The 21,741-nt window shown below is 46.7% G+C and overlaps 1 protein-coding gene across 1 annotated transcript in view; it reads right to left on the bottom strand.

Annotated features, from left to right (window-relative positions):
- GFRA2 (GDNF family receptor alpha 2) overlaps positions 1–21,741 on the bottom strand; it is a 91,885-nt gene that overhangs the window by 17,335 nt on the left and 52,809 nt on the right. The window lies entirely within an intron of this gene.

A 21,741-nucleotide genomic window follows, 5' to 3' on the forward strand; every position in this document is an offset into this window, starting at 1 on the left:
TTCCAAATCAAAGTGGCATTCAAGAAAAAAGTCTACATTATCGACATTGCTAGTTTTAACCTGAAAATCAACCTGGAAGAATATTTGGCACAGCTCCAGAAAGTGCAAGCATCAGAGCAGTGAAGGCTGGTCTCTTTAGGGAATGGGTGAACACATGAAGCTGCTTTATACTGAATCAGACCCTTGGTCCATCAAAGTCAGTATTGTCTACTCAGACCGGCAGCGGCTCTCCAGGGTCTCAGGCAGAGATCTTTCACATCACCTACTCACCTAGTCCCTTTAAGTGGAGATGTCGGGGATTGAACCTGGGACCTTCTACATGCCAAACAGATGATCTACCAGTGAGCCACAGCCCCTCCCCATGCATGCGTGTCTCCCAGATGCTCCCTGCCAAATCTGATGCCACACCTCACATTTCAGAAAGACTTGCATTAACAGCAAACCGAGAGCGTGTAAGGACTTGCACATTTACTGGCCAATAAAACAGTCCTCTAGAAATGGCAACTTCGCCAAGAAGGGCAGAATACACCTGGGCCAAGATGTAACCATTTCACTATATGCTGAATTTATTAATTTAGTGCATTTTTTTTAATCCCACGATTTCTCCACAGAGCTCAGATGGCATACGTTGGTCTACCAGCCTCCATTTTACCCTTACAACAACCCTGTGGGGTAGGTTAAGCTGAGAGAGATTGGCCCAAGATCACCCAAGGAGAATGAATGAAATGGGGAATGAATCTGGGACTCCCAGGTCCAACACTTCAACCACTACACCCAGTTTTGCATGGTTATACTCAACTGGTATTCTCAACATAAGAAAAGCCATGCTGGATCCGACCAAGGTACATCAAGTTCAGCAGTCTGTTCACACAGTGGCCATCCAGGTGCCTCTAGGAAGCCCACAAACAAGACGACTGCAGCAGCATTATCTTGCCTGTGTTCCAAAGCACCTAATATAACAGGCACGCTCCTCTGATCCTGGAGAGAATAGGTATATATCATGACCAGTATCCATTTTTATTAGTAGCCATGAATAGCCCTCTCCTCCATGAACATGTCCACTCCCCTCTTAAAGCCTTCCAAGTTGGCAGCCATCACCACATCCTGGGGCAGGGAGTTCTACAATTTAACTATGTGTTTGTGAAGAAACACATTTACTCAACACATTCACTGGGCTATATGAACTGAATCTCCATCACTGCTGATTCACAGCAGTTCCCAGGAGAAGGGTTCTTGACAAATCAGTAAGAACTGGGAAAGCAGGTCTGTTTGGTGCTTTGTAGTTCAAATGGAACATAAAACATTTTTCATCCATGCAAGGAACTGCCTACAAATGTTCTGTGGGGGTTTTTTATAGAGAGAAATCCTTATTTATTTCCAAAGGGATTACATCTCCTAGGTTTTCCATGAGTTATTTTGCTCACTTATTAATTGTCGCTTTTCTGTAGTGATAAATGACAATGTCACTAGCTGAAAGCCACCAGAAAGGATCAAAAATATAGGGTGGGAATTGTGTTCTGCAAAAGAGGTGGCAGCTTCCCTGGTGAGAACTCCACGTTAACATTCACAGTTCAGAGGAGTGTGTGTCAATGAAACAGATTTGCTTAAATAGGCCACAGGGCTCAGCTGGTTGCCAAACTATGGCTCTTTCTGGGATGAGAAAATCTAGCAGTGCATGGAATGTATCTGCAGATGCTCTCCCACAATTGCTGATACAGGCATGGCAGCACTGAAGAGGTCAGAGAGTGCTCCCCCCTCATGCCAAGGGACAGGTGGGGCTGAGAAATCCTCAGTCAAGTGGAATTTGACAGGTGGCCTGAGAGTGGAATTTTACTGGCAGGGTGAATTCATTATGGCTCTTGGGCAGATAAATCTTTTAGGGTGTGTTTCATGGAGACAGGAAGCATCTCCATCCATTGGAATCTCTGCAACCAAAGTCATCATGAACCAAGGAAATCCTAATAGGCACATGTGAATGGAGGTAGGTCACATCTATACTCCTACACAGCACACTGATGTGCTTCTGCAGATAAACATATTATGCTGCTTATACTCAGTCTGATTGTTGGTCTATCAGGGTCAGGATTGTCTACTGAGTTGCAGCAGCTCACCAGAGTCTTGGGTCTTTTGCATCTAGTACCACATGATCCTTTTCACTACGATTGAACCTGTGATCCTCTGCATGCAAAGCAAACACTCTACCAATGAGCCCCAGTTCCACATAGATGCTCTGGATTCCCAGGGAAGGACTTGTATGTAAAAAGGTGCCCCACCAACCATCATGCTGCTCTCTACGGTAAGTTAAACAGTGTGAAAAACAATTGATTATTCTGCTTCATTACCAGCCTGACACACCTTGTGGGACATGACAAATACCCTGAAGGACACACCTTCCCAACAGCCCTCCAGGAGACAAAAGGGTATTTTATAGGTGATAATATTACAAACCCACTTTTTTGTTTCCAATAAAAATGGTTATACCTGAAGCTCAAATTTCTTTCCTATCAAGAGCACAGAACAGAAAGAGCTGCAATTGATCTCAACTTCCCAGCACAGTTTGTGTGCCATCAAGTCATAGCTGACTTATGATGACTCCTTAAAGTTTCAAGACAAGAGACATTCGGAGATGGTTTGCCATTGTCTGCCTCCGCCTGGGCTGAGAAAATTCAGAGAGAACTGTGACTGGCCCAAAGTCACCCAGAAGGCTTCATATGGAGGAGTGGGGAATCGAACCCGGTTCTCCAGATTAGAGTCAGCTGCTCTTAACCACTATGCCACGCTGGTTCTCAAGCTTACAGCTCTCAAGCTTGTAGTGTTTAAAAGGTACAAAAAGAGATGCATCATGTTCTTCAGCTTTCATGGGTACCTGTAAGGTCTTTTATGCATGGGTTGATCCCAACGTGGTCACCCCCTGACTACTTTCGTTTTTATTATGCATGTATTTTCCAACCTTCAGAAGTTGCCTCCCCATGCATTTTCAGGATGCTGTTTTACCCCGAGTTTAAAGTCTGCCTCAATCCCAAATTGAAAGCCAGTCCTGTGCATACTTGCCACTTTGGGTTTTTCTCCCCATGCCCATTCTCGCTTCTCCCTCCCATGTACCTGTCCCCCTCATCTAACCCCTCCTCTGGAAGCCATTATCAAGTGCACTAGCGAGAGAGTAATGCTGGAACAGTGAGCATGGGTCAGTTTCAGATCGAACAGTTGGGAGAACGCTGAAATAATCACAAATGACCTATGTGGGTGCTTTTGGTCAGTTTCACAATGAGTGTGGGTCAGTTTCAGTTCTCGGCAGGATGAAACAGACCCAGGCTGATTTGCCACCATCCCCTGTGCACAGTGTTTTGAGAATTCGCCTGCAAATACAGTTAGAGAGCAGCAGATCCAGTGGAAACAGACCATGCATAAAAGGCTTCAGAGTAGCAAGATGTGAAATGAACCTTGGGCTCCGAGGGCACCAACACTAATTTGGATATACTGCAAGCCAGGATAACTGCACCAGCCACCCTATCTAGAAAACAGCAGACACTTGGAAAGACACCAGCCACCCATTTATTGATGGAGGTCTGCATAGGGTTGCCAACTCTGGCATGGGAAATTCCTGGTGATTTGGGGATGGAGCCTAAGGGGAGGAGCTCAGCAGGTATGAGATGCCATACAGTCCACCACCACCCCAAGGCTGCCATTTCTTCCAAGAGAACTGATCTCTGTAACCTGAAGATCATGTGCAATTCGGGGGGAACTCCAGTCACCCCCTGGAGCTTGGCAACCATTTGCAGTACACAAAGTGTTGTGGCAGCAGAGGATCTGCAGAATGTATATGAAAAATGAAATAGACTTCATCAGGACAAGTCTGATTTTAGTGTTCAAGGATATCCAAGTGGCATCCACCTGGGTGTTTTTCAAAGGCAACACAGCGCTTCCTTCACTTTGTCACAGTGAATTTCTGATGTTTACACTCCCTGGCATACACACAGACCAGAACACTCAGTTGGGGAAGGGAAGAGCTGAAGAATCTTCTGAAAAGAGTTGAATTGCAACAAAACAGATCATTGGTGCATCTTGCCCAGTACAGGGATGCTCAATCGCACCTCTCTTCAGATGACAGTTTGTTCACATATTGCGAGCAGAACCCTTGAACTTCGAAATAAAAGTCTTTGTTTTGCAAATGTTTGAAATTGGATCAAAAATGTTCAATGCGTGTGCATTTTCACATTGCTTTCCCCTTCCCTCATCAATCATCTTTGTGATCTGTTTAAAAAAGCCATTTTTAAAAAAGAGACTTTTCAATCCTGTTTGTAACAAGGGAAGTTGTGTGGTTTGTCTCTCTATTCCAGCGTCGTCCATTTGACGGGATGACTCAACAATCATCTGCTCTGGATTTACTTTGCCATGGCTGTCCTAAGGTTGCCAACTCCAGTTGGGACTTGCAGATCTCCTGGAGTTATAGCTGATGTTCAGACTATACAGATCCGCTTCCCTGTTGAAAATGGCTGCTTTGGAGGGTGGGCTGTATGGCATTAAACCCTGCTGAGGCCCCTCCCTTAACCCCATCCTCCTCAGGCTCTACCCTCCAGGAACTGTCCAACCCAGAGTTGGTGACCCTGGCTGTCCCTGCCCCTCCTCTTACCCATTTGCTCAATGCATCTGATGGGGGGACTCAACTAACAAAAGAGTGGGATTCTTTGGTTGTCTTGATCCTGATGAAGTGGGGCAGCTGTGTGGCTTTTCTTCGCTAGCATCCCAACCTTTCCCATTTTTCCTCCCTGTCTGCTTGACTTCCAAAGCTGACCATGGCTCTGTGTGTTTGGTATTAATTGGCTTTACATATTCTTGAATGGCTGCCTGGGAACCATATTTGATCCAGTCAGTTCCAAGTATGCACCAGAACAATTAATGCTGCCAACTGATTCATGTCACTGACTGTGCAAGTGCAAAAGCAATGCACATGCTTTGTGTAGCGGATTTTAAATGGTGCATGCCTTGCCCATGATAATATTGGTTGGGGCATATTTGTGTGTGTGTGTGTGTGTAAAGTGCCTTCAAGTCGCAGCCGACTTATGGCGACCCGTTTTGGGGGTTTTCATGGCAAGAGACTAACAGAGGTGGTTTGCCAGTGCCTTCCTCTGCACAGCAACCCTGGTATTCCTTGGTGGTCTCCCATCCAAATACTAACCAGGGCTGACCCTGCTTAACTTCCGAGATCTGATGAGATCAGGCTAGCCTGGGCCATCCGGGTCAGGGCTGGGGCATATTTAGTTACTACTATATTTCTAGCCTTCATTTCTGTTGAGAAATGAGTACTTAAGAAAGCTTACAACACTAAAAGCAATACAAAACAGTTAAAATAGCAGGTGTTTTTAAAAAGTTACATGCACAGAAGACAGATTTAACTAAAATAAACCTTCCAAAAAATTGAAGTTTTTAATTACGGTAATACTGCAAGACCTCTACAGAAGAAACCATCCACAGTGCAGGGGAGAGACTTCCAGCGAGCATAAGCAGCTACCAAGAATGCCATCACGCTGGTTTCTACCAACTGGATTTCTCCAAAGGGGCTTCCTGAAATAAGACTTCCCTGACTGAGGAACTAGTCCAGACTGGTTGAAGCTTCCAGACACTGTTCAAGGGCAGCCCCAAGTACAGTTCAACTGAGTGATTCTGGAGTCATGGGCAAAAACCCAGGATGGGCCCCCAGAATCACTGCCACCCCCACCCTCGCCAGAGCCAAACGAGGCCCAGTATTGTCTACTTTGGGTGGCAATGGCTCTTCAAGGCTTCAGGCCTTTCCCCATCCCCACTGTATCTCCTTCTGGAGAGGCCTTCTGCATGTGAGGCTTGGACTGTCCACAAGGAGTGATTCCCTGCCAGTGCCCGGGGGGGTGGGGACGACCTGGTAACCCAAGGTGGGTGTTATGGGCGGTTGTGAATTAGAGTTGCCAACTCTGGGTTGGGAAATACCTGGAGATTTTGGGGGCGGAGTCTGAGAAGGGCAGGGTTTGGAGAGGGGAGGGACTTCAGTGCCATAGAGTTCAATTACTAGGGTTGCCAGGTGGGTGGTATTGGGGGGCAATTGCCCACCAGTCCACCCAGCCGCTCTGGAGCTGTGGCTTTGTGTGTGCATGGGCGCATGCATACGATGACAGCACTTCTGGTTTTACTTCTGGAAGCGCCGCATCAACACGGCTGCTTTTGCACTCAAACCCCCGGCGATGTGGCGCTTCTGGAAGTAACACCGGAAGTAAAACCGCACACAGCCACTCTAGCTCCACCCCTAAAACCTCCTGCCGATTGGGAGGGGGGACCTGGCAACTCTATCAATTGCCAAAGCAGCCATTTCCTCCAGGGGAACTGATCTCTGTCGCCTGGAGATCAGTTGTAATAGTGGGAGATCTCCAGCCACCACCTGGAGGTTTGCAACCCTATCGTGAACTGGGCGGTGTTCCCTTGCTAAATTGCATAGTTATTTTGACATAGCTCCTTAGGGACAAAGCAGTTGCTTTAATTTGGTTTCACTTTCCATTCAGCTTGTTAGCAGTTATGTCCAGGCAGGCAGCCAAGAGAGGCCCTGCTTTGGTTCTAATAAACTTTTCACTCCTTTTTGTACAGGGAGACAGTGAGGAAGTCAGAAGAAATCCCCTCTCTCCATCCCCCTGCCTCTCAGGTTTTCAACCAAGTCTTTGACCAATTTCTGGGGATGCCAACCTCCAGGGGAATTACAGCCCATCTCCACAGAGATCAGTTCCTCTGGAGAAAATGGATGCTTTGGAGGGTGGACTCTATGGCATTGTACCCCTGTGAGGTCCCTGTCCTCCCCAGGCTCCATCCCCAAATCTCCAGGAGTTTCCCAACCTGGATCTGGCAATTCTACCCCCCCATCCCCCACTGGTGGCCAGGGGGAACCTGGCAACCCTAATTTGAACCTAGTAGACCTTTTCTTGTCCTTCAACAAGAAGGTACATGATCTGAATCATGCACCATACTTTGGTGCATGATTCAGATCGGGCCTGTGTGAAAATGGGACTTCAGCCTTTTACCCCATAACATTTTCCCAAGCTGAAATGGCCCAAATTGGACACTGTGCATTCAGGAATTGGGAATACCCCACAAATAATGCCTGACTGGGTGGGTAACCCAGACTCTGTGTAATCCAAATGTGTGGATTATATATTCTGACAGCAATTTGAGAAAGAGCAGGGCAGTTTAACCAGAGTGACCACTTCCCATCTCTCAGTCTTCCAACTAAGGGCCAAACTAGACAACACATCTGCCACAAGTCACAGACAGATGTTACATCGGGGGAACTAATGTTCCCAAATGAGCTGGGGCCAGATTCAGTTTGGGAGCACAGCACGGGGGGGGGGGGGATTTCAACTTTCCATTCCACATTTTCCTGAGCCCAAAAGGCCACAAGGGGGCCTTATTTGTCCTTCTGTGGGGCTCCAGGTACATAGCACATGTACCACAGCAAGGCCCCCTCAAGGGCATCTCGGCTCTTCAAACAGCATGGCATGCAAACAGAGTTGCCAGGCCTCTCTTCGCCACCGGCGGGAGGCTTTTGGGGTGGAGACTGAGGAGGGTGGGGTTTGGGGAGGGACTCCAATGCCATAGAGACCAAATGCCAAAGCAGCCATTTTCTTCAGGGAAACTGGTCTCTGATCGGCTGGAGATCAGTTGTAATAGCGGGAGATCTCCAGCCACAACCTGGAGGTTGGCAACCCTACATGCAAAGCTGAAGCCACTCCTCCCCCCATGCTAAGCTCCCCTGACTGAACTGGGCTCCAGCACATTTTGGAACATTAGTTCCCCACCGTAATGTCTGTCTGCAAGTGTTGTCGGGGAACGAAAGCAGATGCCATTGCCTAGGATGAAGGAAGGACACTCAATTCCCTCCTCCAATTTGACAGACCAATGGCTAGTAAATAGAGGTAACAATAGGTTGTGTTGACCTGTCGTTTTCAGTCCTTTGTACTGAGGAAGGCCTTGTGGCCAAAACGTGTTTGGTTTCAATTATTTTTTTTACTATTTTGATGTATTAAAGTTTTGGATAATATATGTAGCCCATTAGTATCCATTCTGTTATTAGGCCTTGGACCAACCTTTCTGGTTACCTGGTTCTTCTGGGTTGACGGTTTTTCTTCCCCTTTTGTTTGGGTTTTGCTAGTAAATAAAGGTAACAATAGGTTGTGTTGATCCTGCTGTTTTCAGCCCAAAGGGCTGAATTCAAGAGCATTATGGAGGCTTGAAAGGTTCCTAGCTGCATGAAGCTATACCAGTCTTAGCATGACAGTCCAGCTTTTCTGTCTTTACAGACAGCATAAGGAGACACTGGTGCCAGCGTAGAAGCTTTGAGCTTTGTGACTGGAACTAATTCTGCTGCTGCAGAGAAAATACAGGGGGGAAAGGGGAAAACATATTTCTGCCTCTACCCTAAGCCAACCCTGCTGTCATTTTCCCATCCCTGTTTCCCAGCAGGCTGCCAATACTGGCAGTTCTCAGGAGATGAGTAGATGCATATTTCAGACAAACCCCCTGGTTTAGACTCACAGCCAGATTCCATATGGAAAACACAGGCTGGTTCCAACCCTATGTTCTTCGTTGTTTCTTTTTTTGTTTCCACTCGACCTGCGCATGGTGACTTTACGTCTGAGTGAATATCCCAGCTCCTTTCCAAACTCCTTCCAAAGCCCCTGAAAATGTTCTACTGGATCTAACCAGAGGTTCCGATTGTCCAAAGGGCAAAGATTTGAGAAGACCGAGCACAAGCATATGTCTCAACAGGCAGGGCCCCAAAAAGCTGTGATACCACAGAAGCCGCTTTGTACTGGCTCGCAACCCATGTAAACAGCTTCAGCACTTCTTCTCTGTCAACTAGGGTTGCCAACCATCAGGTAGTAGCTGGAGATCTCCTGCTATTACAACTGATCTCCAGCCAACAGAGATCAGTTCACCTGGAGAAAATGGCAGCTTTGGCAATTGGACTCTATGGCATTGAAGTCCCTCCCCTCCTCAAATCCCACCCTCCTCAGGCTCCACCCCAAAAACCTCCTGCCAGTGGTGAGGAGGGACCTGGCAACCCTATATCTTGCCCTTATAGACCCAGGCTGTCATGTGGGCATCAGGGAAAACTTCAAAGGATAGCGATCCGCATGCACGTAGCAATGAGGTCACTTCCGGGTTTACCCCAGAAGCGTCAACATTGTGTGGGACACTCTAGAATTGTTCTCCAAAAATTCCTTGGAAACCATAGAGTTTTGAGGGAGAATGCTAGAGCGCCCACATCGCTTCCGGGGTAAACCCATAACCAGGCAAATGGCTCCTTAGGCTCTGCCCCAAAAACCTCCCGCCAGTGGTGAAGAGGGACCTGGCAACCCTACCAACAACCCAGCTGGGATCATCCAATTGGATAAGGAAGCCATTCTCTTCCCTCCCATTCCTAGTGAAAAATGTTCCGCTGGATCACAGCCAGAGTGAGTACTCCAGAATGCCCCAGAATAGAGAATCGGACAAGACTGCTGTTCTTGCATTTAGATTCTTTGCACAGCCATCCCACTAATGGCCAGGCATACTTCAAGTGGCTCACAAGTGGAATGGAAGGCAAAAGTTCCCTTCTCACCAAGTTTTGTCAAGCCCCAGGCCTTCTCTGTTGCCCTGAGCACATGATCTTTCTCCATTCTCTGTCAGATGAGGAAGGGTTCACTGTCATTATGGAAAGAGAAAATCCAAGTGGTTGTTGTCACACAGACCGATGTGCCATGTACAGACCAAGGTGGCTAGTCCCACATCCCTTTTCCAATAGTGGCCAGTCCAAAACCTCTAGGAAGTCCACAAGCAGGACAGAAAGGCAAAGCACAGAGAATGTGAAGGGAAAGCTACAGAGGAGAAGTCAGGACAGAGGCTGGTGTGAAAGCTGTTAAACCTTGTCGCATCAGCAGCAAACATTTGCAGTGGCAGTTTCTAGAAAGGGATCATAAATGCCAGCTTGCATCACGCTGATGGGTCTGCTGAACCCTCTGGTTATCTTGCCGCAAGTTCTGGACATCAGCTGCGGGTGTGAACGATGACAAAAGGGCCTTGACAGGGACTAGAGAGAATGAAATGCAGCTTCAGTAATCTCTGCTGACTGCATTTCACAGGGATGCCGCCATCAGGTACAGCAAGAAGGCTAGGAGACATGGCTTTGCGAGCCTGCTCTTCGCACCATCAATAGCCTTGGGGACTCCTCACTTCCCAATATGCACCCCCTCAACTCGGCCCGAGATATTAAAATGTTCCTCAAGGCCCAAACCACATGATACATTTCTCCATGAGTTGGGTTGGGATTCGCCCGGCCTGACTCGCACTCCTTGCAGCTACACAGCAACTTCAGGGAACTTATTTCCCCAAGCACAGTAGGGCCTGATTCTGACTGTCGCTGCAGAGAGATGGGGCTTCATCTGCCCCCTTCCTGCACCACTTTCTCAACCTGGAATGGACCCCAGGAGCATTATTTGCCCCTTGGCAGGGCTGTATTTGCCATATCCTGGCCCAATTAATGGAGAATCCTGATCCAGCTCCTGGAGAAATAGGGTTGCCAGGCCCCTCTTCACCACCGGTGGGAGGTTTTTGGGGTGGAGCCTGAGGAGGGTGGGGTTTGAGGAGGGGAAGGACTTCAATGCCACAGAGTTCAATTGCCAAAGCTGCCATTTTCTCCAGGTGAACTGATCTCCATCGGCTGGAGATCAGTTGTAATAGCAGATCTCCAGCTGGTACCTGGAGGTTGGCAACCCTATGGAGAAATGTACTGTGTAGCTCAGGCCTGAATTAAGTGAGGGCACCTATTTGTTTTGTGCTTTTTTCTGGGGTGGGGAAACAGAGGGAGCTGTGAGGTCAGCTTTAGCCATACGTATCCCTCACCCTCCAACAAACGCATGGACAGAAATGCTCTCAGAGACCATATAATGGAAGCAAGGAATGAAGAAGAAGAGTTGGTTTTTATATGCTGACTTTCTCTACTGTTTAAGGAGAATCAAACCGGCTTACAATCGCCTTCCCTTCTCCTCCCCACAACAGACACCCTGTGAGGTAGGTGAGGATGAGAGCTGTGACTAGCCCAAGGTCACCCAGCTGGCTTCATGTGGAGGAACGGGGGAACCAATCCAGTTCACCAGATTAGTGTCCACCGCTCAAAAAGGAACTGGAGATCAGATAATACTATGAGCCTGCCTCACAGGGTTCTCAAGTTTCCTGAGATCTCATTAGTGAAATGCTTTAAGCACCCATTAGAACAAGACTAAGATTTATGATAATTCAGTCATCATGAGACTTAGCTAGATTTTTTTTCTTGCCAAGCTTTCAACAGCATCCAGGCAAATAGACCAAATTGTTATTTATTTGCTTAAAACCAGAGTCCATCATAAACTAAATGACGCCTGGAATAAACCACATTCCAGATGGAACAAGGTCTCCTCTTGTATAAGTTCTAATGGAGCGCAAGAAAGATCTATGTAAGACATCCATTTAATTTATCCACCAGGCAGGTGGAGAAATGTGGGGATGCTGCAGTCTCCCCCCAGCCCATGATCCGAGTCAGAAGCTCATCAATTGCGTTGAAGAAGTGCGGGAAGTTCATTGCCAACTCTGATGGAAATTTGTCACTGCGGTCCCTTGGGCCCTGCTCCTGGCTTGTAGCATCCTCCAAGGCAAATGTTATTCTTTTCATAATACATGACAAGCCAGCTGGTAATCTTTTCATAATATCTAAGCCAGATGTCGCTCTTTCCATTAGATACAACGAATTCACAGTGACTGGCTGAGAGTTTAACTGCCAGGAATAAACCTTACTGGAACCATCCCACGGCTTCTCAGATTTCTGTCTTTCTAAGTGCCTCGGCTGAGAGCATCTTGGCCAACCACACCTCAGGAGCAGCGAAGAACAGTGGCCGAACTGCCACTCACAGTTCTGGGGCAGGTGGTCCTGTCCAGCCTTCAAGCTGACACTAGACCTGGCGAAGGATATGGAAAATGGGAGAGAGGGAAATGAAAGAGGGACGTCGTCCAGCTTGGCTGTGTTATTTTCTTGAAATGCTTTGAGAAAAAGTATAAATAAAAGCAGATGGAAATAAAAATCCCCTTCCCCAAACCCAACGCAAGGACTGCATTTCCAAAAGAGACCTCCTAGTCATTCCCTTTTGATGAAGAGTCCATCACAGAAACTTCCATTCCTTCTGGAGAAATATATAGCTGGGGGAAACTGCCTTGGCTTGGGATTCTTTGATTGTGTCTCTTGGCAAACAAAGACTATGGAATGCTCAGAGGAGCCAAGCTCCCCCTTCACCTGTGAACAGTGGCATGACAAGTTTTCAAGAGCTATTTAATAGAGACACTAAGTATTCATCTTGTAAAGCCAGACAAGGTCTGGCACAGAAGGATGCAAAATTGGCCTTCACACATAGTAAAAAAAAGAAGTTAAAAAAGAACTTAGTATCACTGGCAACCAAGATCGAGTTAATTCATGCCATCGTATTTCCTATGACAATGTATGGGTGTGAAAGCTGGACAATGAAGAAAGCTGATAGGAAGAAAGTAGATTCCTTTGAAATGTGGCATTGGAGGAGAGTTACAGATACCGTGGACTGCCAAAACAACCACAAACAAATCAGTGGGTTCTAGATCAAATCAAGCCTGAACTGACCCTAGAAGCTAAAATGGCTACACTGAGGCTGTCATACTTTGGTCACGTTATGAGAAGACAAGAGTCACTGGAAAAGACTATCATGCTAGGAAAAGTTGAAGGCAGTGGGAAAAGAGGAAGACCCAACAAGAGATAGATTGGCTCTATAAAGAAGCCATAGCCCTCAATTTGCAAGATCTGAGCAAGGCTGTTAAAGATAGAATGTTTTGGAGGACATTTATTCATAGGGTTGCCATGAGTCGGAAGCAACTTGATGGCACTTAACACACACCACTATCAAAAGTTACAACACTATATCTACCACAGAAGGATCTGAGCCTCCTATCTGAATCCTACTGTATGCTGATGACACACTGCTACTTTCTAGATCCCCAGTGGGTCAACGTCGACTTCTGAGCTCTTTTGCAGAATACTGCTGCTCAGAGGGCTTGACTATAACTATAGAAGGAGCTGAGTGGAGGAGATCTGGAAAAAATAGACATTGAAACATGAATTTCTTCTACTGAATCAGACCCTTGGTCCATCAAAGTCCATATTGTTTACTCAGACTGGCAGTAACTCTCCAGGGTCTCAGGCTGAGGTCTTTCCCATCACCTGTTACTTGATCTTTCAAACTGGAGAGGCTGGGGATTGAACCTGGGACCTTCTGCATGCCAAGCAGATGTTCTACCACTGAGCCATGGCCCCTCCCAAACTGGACTGTACACTGAATCAATGCTGTTTCGTACCCATTTATCATCTGGCAACCATGATGCAGTGAGACATTTTATATAGTGGTTATAGAGCATCGAACAAGGACTGGGTTCAAGTCCCCACTCAGACAAGAAATTCACTGGGTGACCATGGGCCAGCGACTTTCTCTCTCAGCCTAACCTACATCACAGGGTTGTTGTTAGGGTAAATGGGAGGAGGTCCTCAGATGGTATGAGGGTTAAAAGTGAGTAAAATAATAACAGCAGGTGGATGTTTCAGCATTTGCATTTAGTGAGACTATAGGAGGCGGGGTTCAAACCTCTCTTAAAGGTTGTGGGTAGGACATGGAAAAATATGGATTGTGCAAGCTGTGACCTTCCTTTTATACAGAAACTTGCAAGAGGACAAATCTTCCTAGGTTTTTCCACTGCTGAAGACCCAACATCTGGCCAGGAAGCACTAGGGCTCTATGAAAGTGAGCATTTTAGGAAACAGGCAGGATAGTTAAGCTTTCTAAATCCCATGGATGTAGACATGGGTATGGGCTTGGGTTGCCGACAGACCTGGAAAAAAATGTCCTTTTCCTTTAATGGAGGTGTAATGTGTAGAAATGGGCAGCTGAAACTTTTCAAGGGCATTGGAGGTGAATAACATCATCTGGAAAATAAGCCTGTATTAAAGGAACAAGGCATATTTTTTTCTCCAGGCAGTTGGCAACCCAAGTATGGACAAGGCCTCCAGGGTGCAGGATGGGGCCTGAAAGAGAGGGCCACTGCAAAACAGCTCTTGCTTGCCAGATGTAGACCACAAAAACTGGACCACTACATGTACCCAACCTGGAAAGATTCTGGTGTTCAGCTGTTACCCAAAAGCATGTAGTCATTTTAAGTCTACTAGTGAGCAGTGCTCCTTTTCAAAACCTGGACTCTCCAAGGTGAAGGGCATTCAGTACAACCTCAGAAACACTTTAGCCTTAAGCTCTGTTTTGCAAATAATAACTAATCCCTCCCGGGGGGGGGGCACTTTGCACATTCTTATAAGCACTGAACCCGAGTCTCCAGAATTCTCAAAATCCGAAGTTTGCAACCCTAATGATAGGAGTCTGCATTCAGACTAGAAGTCAAAACCTGTTCAGTTTCCCAGGAAGGTGTTGCCTTGCATTGTTCATTTAGAGGCTCCCCAGAGCCATACAGCTGAAAGTACACTTGCTCCCTTCCAGACCAAACCTGAAGGTGTCCAGGACCCTTAGCTTTTCCCACTCTTGTATAGATCTAGTACGAGGCTCAATAGGTTGTGCTGTGGTTTTTTCAGGGGCATCTGGTCAGCCGCTGTTGGAGGCAAATGATTGGACCAGAAAGACCTAGGCAAGGAGAGACCTATGTTTTTAAAAATATGGCTGTGTACGGATATCAACATAAATGGCCGGGAATGGTTCAAACAAACAAAGGACCCAATCTGCCAAGCGATTCTCCTGTGCACGTCTCCTGAAGTGAAAGGGAGCTGTACAACAGCATCCCGCACTACACCCATCCATTTCAACTGAGCTTGTATGGAAGACCTTCCCAGGGGCTCATGTCCAAAGCCTTCTCCTCTACTAGCTCAGCCTCCTCTTTGCATTTTGGACTGGATTCTTTCTGAGAATCCATGTTTTGATTCATTGCGCTTAAATGCACTTGAAGGTGTGTGTGTTTTTTCTGCTGCGTCCCTTCACCTATGTTCGAAGGCTATTATTACCTGGTAAAAGAAGGGAAGAATTAAAGGCATGCATCATTTGATTTTAATTGAAGGAATGTTCTATTCCATTGAACTGCTAACTAAGCTGAACAGGAGATTGTGTTTACATAAGCAAACCCTGAGCCGATATAGACTTGCTGTCACATTAAGTCAATACTTATGAAAGTTCGCTATTTAATTATTCAGCAAGGATTGACTTATTATTGTGTTAAGATTGTGGTTAGCCTTCAGCAAGGCAGCCGAAGATTTCTTCCAGCTTGATTTCTTTCAACTCCAAATGGCCATGCGGTTTATGTGAGGTCTCTTGCATTCCCATCCTTGGGCCAGCTTGGTTCAGGTACTTCTCTGAAGATGGAAAGTGGAAACGGCCAGATATGGAGACATGGAGTCACCATTTGGGGTATGGAGACAAGGTAACATCACTTTGGGTTGCCCCATTCTCGCATCTCCCATATCTGATCTTCCTTTCACATCAGGGGGTTGGACTAGAAAACTCTGGAGGTCCCTTCCAATGCTATGATTCTATTATCACTGCCATATCATACCCAAAATTGATGTAAAGATAGCTGAGGTTAGCATATGGATTCTTCAGCCCTCTAACCCCAATTGCCACCCTTATTAGTGACAGACTTGGGAACAGCAGACACATTGGATACTAAAGGACAGGTATCCATGGTTGACTGGAAAGGAGACAGCAAGAGATGGATTATTTTTCTTGACCAGGTTTCTCAGATGTTGTGCCTTCAGAGAGTATTGCCAAGATAAGCTTGTCTTATCGATATAATGCTGAGAGGCAGGCAGAAAATAGAGAATACTAATTATACTTACTTTTAAAATTAAAAAAATCAATTATAACCATTAGTAGGACAATACAATAACCACAAACTAACCATTATTGCCAGGCAGTTCCTGAATCCAAGCTGAAAAATGTCACCTCTCCCTGCTTGATACCTAATCCAGAAGCTTCAGTAGCTGCTCGGTATTTTGCAGTGTTGGCTAGAAACTGTCCTAGACGTGGAGTCCATGATCTTAGTTGTGTGCCCCCCTGCTCTGCCCAGAAGCTGCACCTCCAGTCCTCTTTGTGTTTTTAATTTGCCCTTAAGAACCGTTATTGGACACGTCCTTTCCCTTTTCCAGTCATGCCACTCCCTTCTTTCCCCCTCTCTACCTCCTTCTATGGATTCTTCTGCTATTGGTTATTAGTTCTCTATCGGAGATCCCCAGAACTACTGCCAATTGCTATTACTTGGATGTATTTCAAGGGCAGACTGGCCATTACAGCTAGCAGGAAAGGTCCCGGTGGGCTGATGGCCTGGGGGTAGAGCTGCCAACCTGCCTGGAGCCAAATGTCCTGTCATTTTAACAGAAGCTTAATGTGTAGAAATGGGCATCTGCAGCTTTTCATGGCACAAAGGTAAACACCATCACCTGATAAATAACATCCCACTAAGCCTCTATTAAAAAGGCAGGACATTTTTTCCTCCAGGCAGTTGGCAACCCTACCTGGGAGTCGCCTCATCCAAGCCCCCCGCCCCGCAAAAATGTGGCCGGGCTGGCCAAGCGCAAGTAACTTGCATAGCAGCACCAAGCTGGGCTGCAGCATCACCAGGCAAGGTGCCCAGGCTAGGCAGGTGAGGTGGCCTTCACCGAGCAAGCTGCTGTAGCCTAACTGGGCACCATACCTGACTAGTCTGGGCTGGGCCTCATGCCAGGAGGGGGCAGGGTAGGGTTGCCAATTTCCAGGTACTAGCTGGAGATCTCCTGCTATTACAACTGATCTCCAGTCAATAAAAATCAGTTCACCTGGAGAAAATGCAGCTCTGGCAATAGGACTCTATGACATTGAAGTCCCTCCCCAAACCCCGTCCTTTTCAGGCTCTGCCCCCAAAACCTACCGCCAGTGGTGAAGAGGAACCTGGCCACCCTAGGCAGTGGCTATGCGTCTCTTTCCCAGACCATTTTGGCCTCCCAATCCATCCCATTAATTTGCATGGATTTCACGTTAGGAAGCCGACAAGATGCTTGGTATACAATTATGAATGAGCATTTGCCCTCTTGGTTTTAGCCCATCATGCCTTGCAACTTCGAGATGACTTAAACTGGCAAATACTACCAGCCTGATTGTGTATGCTGCTCTTATGGTAATTCTCCTACACTTCTAAAATAGGCAGTTTGGTCTTGTTAAAAAAAAGTCATCATTAGAACACAGCAGATCTGAACTAGAGGCCTTCATCAAATCTACTGTATCAGGGCAAGGTAACTGAAAGGGATGCTTGCAAACCAGCTCCAAACTTCCTTGGTTGAAGTAGATTATCTAGATATGTTTCAACATGGCTATCAGCAGAGGTTTGGGACTGAGACCGCCAGATTACTAGAACAGCAGGCGAAGTGTGACCTTGCTAATTGCCCTCGATCTCTCAGCAGCTTTCAATACCATTGATCAAGGTATCCTTCTGGAACCAAAGTCAGAATTAGAAGCTCATGGACCATGGAGAATGATGGCCAGAGTAGACAATAATGACTTTTGCTAGACCAATGGTCTGACTCAGTACAAGGCAGCTGTTCATGCAAACGTTTCTCAAGCGCCAGAAAACATGCCCTAGTCAAGAGCGAGCCAGATGAATCTTCTCCATTGCTGAGTGACCTCATTTCACTATCCTACTGTGTCTCTAAGCATGCACGTAGGGAGAGGCAGAAGGTATGGCACTCTCACTCCCTATACACCGCACTAGCAGCAAGTCCTTCCAAAAAACCAGAGGGAAGGGAAATGGAGGCTGTAGTCACTGGCTCGACAGGTGGAACTCCATGACCCACCTGAGTAGGACTGCCAATTCCAGGTTGGGAAATACCTGGAGATTTTTGGGGTGGAGCCTGAAGAGTAAGGTTTGGGGAGGGAGGGACTACAACGCCATAGAGTCCAATTCCCAAAGCAGCCATTTTCTCCAGGTGAACTGTCCTCTATCAGCTGGAGGTCAGTTGTAATAGCAGGAGATCTCCAGCCACCACCTGGAGGTTGGCAACCCTACACCTGAGGGTTCTGACCCATGCATTACACCAAGAAGCTCTATTCTGGAAGCATTCTAGGGCACAATATCAGATGTCTGGGGGCAACCCAATAGGATCAAGAGGGTACCATTTCCCATCGGCCTCCAGGAACAAATTCTCAATTCCAATCTCCTTAGGAGCCAGGCTGGTCCAGAGACCCTGTGAGACGGTGCTCTTGGAAGCAGACAATTTAAGAAAGATGTAGACAAGCTGGAACGGGTCCAGAGGAGGGCAACAAAGATGGTGAGGGGTCTGGAGACCAAGCCTTATGAGGAAAGGTTGAAGGAGCTGGGTATGTTTAGCCTGAAGAGGAGAAGACTGAGAGGGGATATGATAACCATCTTCAAGTACTTGAAGGGCTGTCATATAGTTGGTGGTGCTGAGTTGTTTTCTGTTGCCCCAGAAGGTTGGACCAGAACCAACAGATTAAAATTAAATCGAAAGAGTTTCCGTCTAGATATTAGGAAGAATTTTTTTAACAGTTAGAGCGGTTCCTCAGTGGAACAGGCTTCCTCCGGAGGTAAGCGCTCCTTCCCTAGAGGTTTTTAAGCAGAGGCTAGATGGCCATCTGTCAGCAGTGTTGATTCTATGACCTTAGGCAGTTCATGAGAGGGAGGGCATCTTGGCCATCTTCTGGGCATGGAGTAGGGGTCGCTGGGGGTGTGTGGGGGAGGTAGTTGTGAATTTCCTGCATTATGCAGGGGGTTGGACTAGATGACCCTGGTGGTCCCTTCCAATTCTATGATTCTATGACCTTATCCCACTAATAAATATTCCTTGACCGTCACCCTCACCCTGATCAATAGCTAATACTCAAATGTGGTTTTAGTTCCTTAATCCCATACTAAAGCCTGGACCTCTGAATAGCTGCTCCAAGCCTCTCTCATGGCACAGGGTAATGAGAAAGCTGAATCACGCTGGTGTTCTTTCAAAAACACATCTATTATAAATGACATTTTGCCCATAGAAGCAAGGGTACTGCTAGACTGGGGATACAGGTCAACACACACACACAATCCCCCACTGGCAAACATTGTACACTTCATCAGAAGAATCTTCTGGGACCGCTTTCCCTTCTTAGGTCTCTCTTGGTGGGTGAAGAAAACAGTTAGGGAGTAGAGAAAGAAAATGATGAAAAAGGAAAGTCTCTCCCCGCCACTGGAGACTGTCGAAACCAGAGCTTTGTAGAAGATGGGAAATTCTTCCGAGCCAGCAGCAGCGAAGCATGTTAAGACCAGATTATTTGTGGTCCTGATTTGCTGATGCAGGATGAAAAAATACAGCAAGCTGCAGATGCTGAAATCAGCTCTTTTCATCCCTTTTCCCTTCTCTTTCTCCTTAGCTGAGGTTATAGTTTTGCAAAAGGGTTTTATATTCTGGGAGCTAAAACCTGTCCATTGCAATCAGAGCCGTGGTGCAAAGAGCCTGTCAGAAATCTTAGCAGCTGCAGGGGAGATATGAAAAGCCACGCAAAGGAAGGGGGAGGGAGGGAGCGCTCCTTCGTTCTACCCCACCCCCAATAGTCAGAGGACAGAGAACCTAGACTGAGCAACCTTGAGGCCTAACCTAGCCTTGGCCAAGTCACTAAGGAGCAAGCCACTCATTAGACACCACACAATCCCAACCGGGTCTTCATTATCAGCTAATGAGAAGCAGCCTTAGGAAGCCCGGAGTTTGCTCAGGGTGTATGTAGATCTTTACGGATGTTACTGTTGACGTTTCTAAATGTGCGTACTGGGAGCTCATGCTAACGGATCTTCTTGAAACGTTCAGTCACCATTTTGTCTGAGCAGGGCACCATGAAACTGGAAAATACGCAAAGTGCCCTATTCAAATAAAATGGCAACCGGACATATCAGGAGGATCAGGTAGGGCACGCTCCCTAAATAGAACATCCTTTCTTGCCAGATACAGGGGATCCTGTATCTGTAAAGTGGGATCAAAGGTCGCCTGTATAGGAGAAAGTTGTGTGTGTTTTGTAAAGTGCCATCAAGTTGCTTCCGACTCACGGCGACCCTACAAATTAATGGCCTCCAAAATTGTCCTATCATTAACATGAGAAAGTTGCCACATGTTTAACTTTGCCCCAGTCCAAATCCAACCAGCTTTCCCCCTCCTTTGGGATCCAGTTGAGAGCCAGTGAGTGGGGTGGTGGTTAGAATGTCAGACTAGGAGCTGGGGGGACAGGGCTCAAGTTCCCCATTCAGCTATGAAGTGCACTGGCCTTGTCTCTCAATGAAACTCATCTTACAGGGTTGTTGTGAGGATAAAATGAAGAGAGCCATGTCAGCCACTCTGAACTCCTCGTGGGAAGGGTGGGGTAAACATTTATTAAATCAATAGATGTTGTAAACATCCATTAGGAATCACTTGGGAGAAAAAGTAGCTGGGGGATCAGTTTGGACCAGAACAATGGCTAGCAAGGTAAGGGTTAAGCACGAGCACACAAAAACACTCAAAATTAGAGCCTTCTAAGGCTGCTTTTCTTTTTTCTTTCTTTTTTCTTTTTTTAGAGAACAGGGCTTCATTACATGCCTTGATATGTAATGGGTACTTTGCCACACTGTGATTCCCAAATGCAGAATGCCAACTGCCACCAAATCTTCTGACACGATCCTGCTGCACACTTATGCAAATGACTCATGCTGGCAATTTGTCACCAAAGATCCTAGACTCTGTAACAAGGAGCCAGGAGGGTTCCATCGCCATTTGGCAAAATGTTGGGGGGACAAGCTAGGCATCTGATAGTGTGGTCCTACACAGAATTACTCCAGTCTAAGCCCACGGAAATTCACCATAGACAAACCCTCCTCACTCAGGAAAAAAACCCCTAAAGATCAGCCAAAAAAAAAAAAAAAACCTCTCAATTAAACTGTTTTCGTTTCTTTCGAAATGTTAATAATTATGCCGCCCTCTTAACCACTCTGAACATGCTATTCCTCAAGGTCAAAGCCAATTAGGGTTGCCAGGTCCCTCTGTGCTACCGGTGGGAGGTTTTTTGGGCGGAGCCTGAGGAGGACGGGGTTTGGGGAGGGGAGGGACTTCAATGCCATAGAGTCCAATTGCCAAAGCGGCCGTTTTCTCCAGGTGAACTGATCTCGATCGACTGGAGATCAGTTGTAATAGCAGGAGATCTCCAGCTAATACCTAGTTGAATAAGTTGTGATTGGTGAATCACCTTGAGTAAAATTGTTTACTATAATATTGAGCCTACTATGCTGTTATTAGTTATAACCTGTGTTATTTCAGCATAAAGTACCAATTTGTTAGAATACCTGGAGGTTGGCAACCCTAGAGCCAAACCTGAAAGAAGCAAGTCCAACCCAATGGAAGGCAAACAGATCTTGCCACAGGAGAAGTCAGTGAGGGTGGTAAAGTGGTGGAGGAGGTTCAGGGTGGCGGAAGTGAGAGTGTTCAGAGGGGTCAAATGCAAAGGAAGACAGTCGGGCTTCTGTCACCATACACAGGTGTGTGACTGCAACAAGGCCTAAGAGCCAGCACAGCATAGTGGTGAGAGTTAGTCAGAACAGCATCTGGGTGACTCAGGTTCAAATCCCCACTCTTCCATGAAGTTCGCTAGGTGACCTTGGGCCAGT

Source organism: Euleptes europaea, chromosome 14 (assembly GCF_029931775.1).
Source record: "Euleptes europaea isolate rEulEur1 chromosome 14, rEulEur1.hap1, whole genome shotgun sequence".
Lineage (NCBI taxonomy): Eukaryota > Metazoa > Chordata > Lepidosauria > Squamata > Sphaerodactylidae > Euleptes > Euleptes europaea.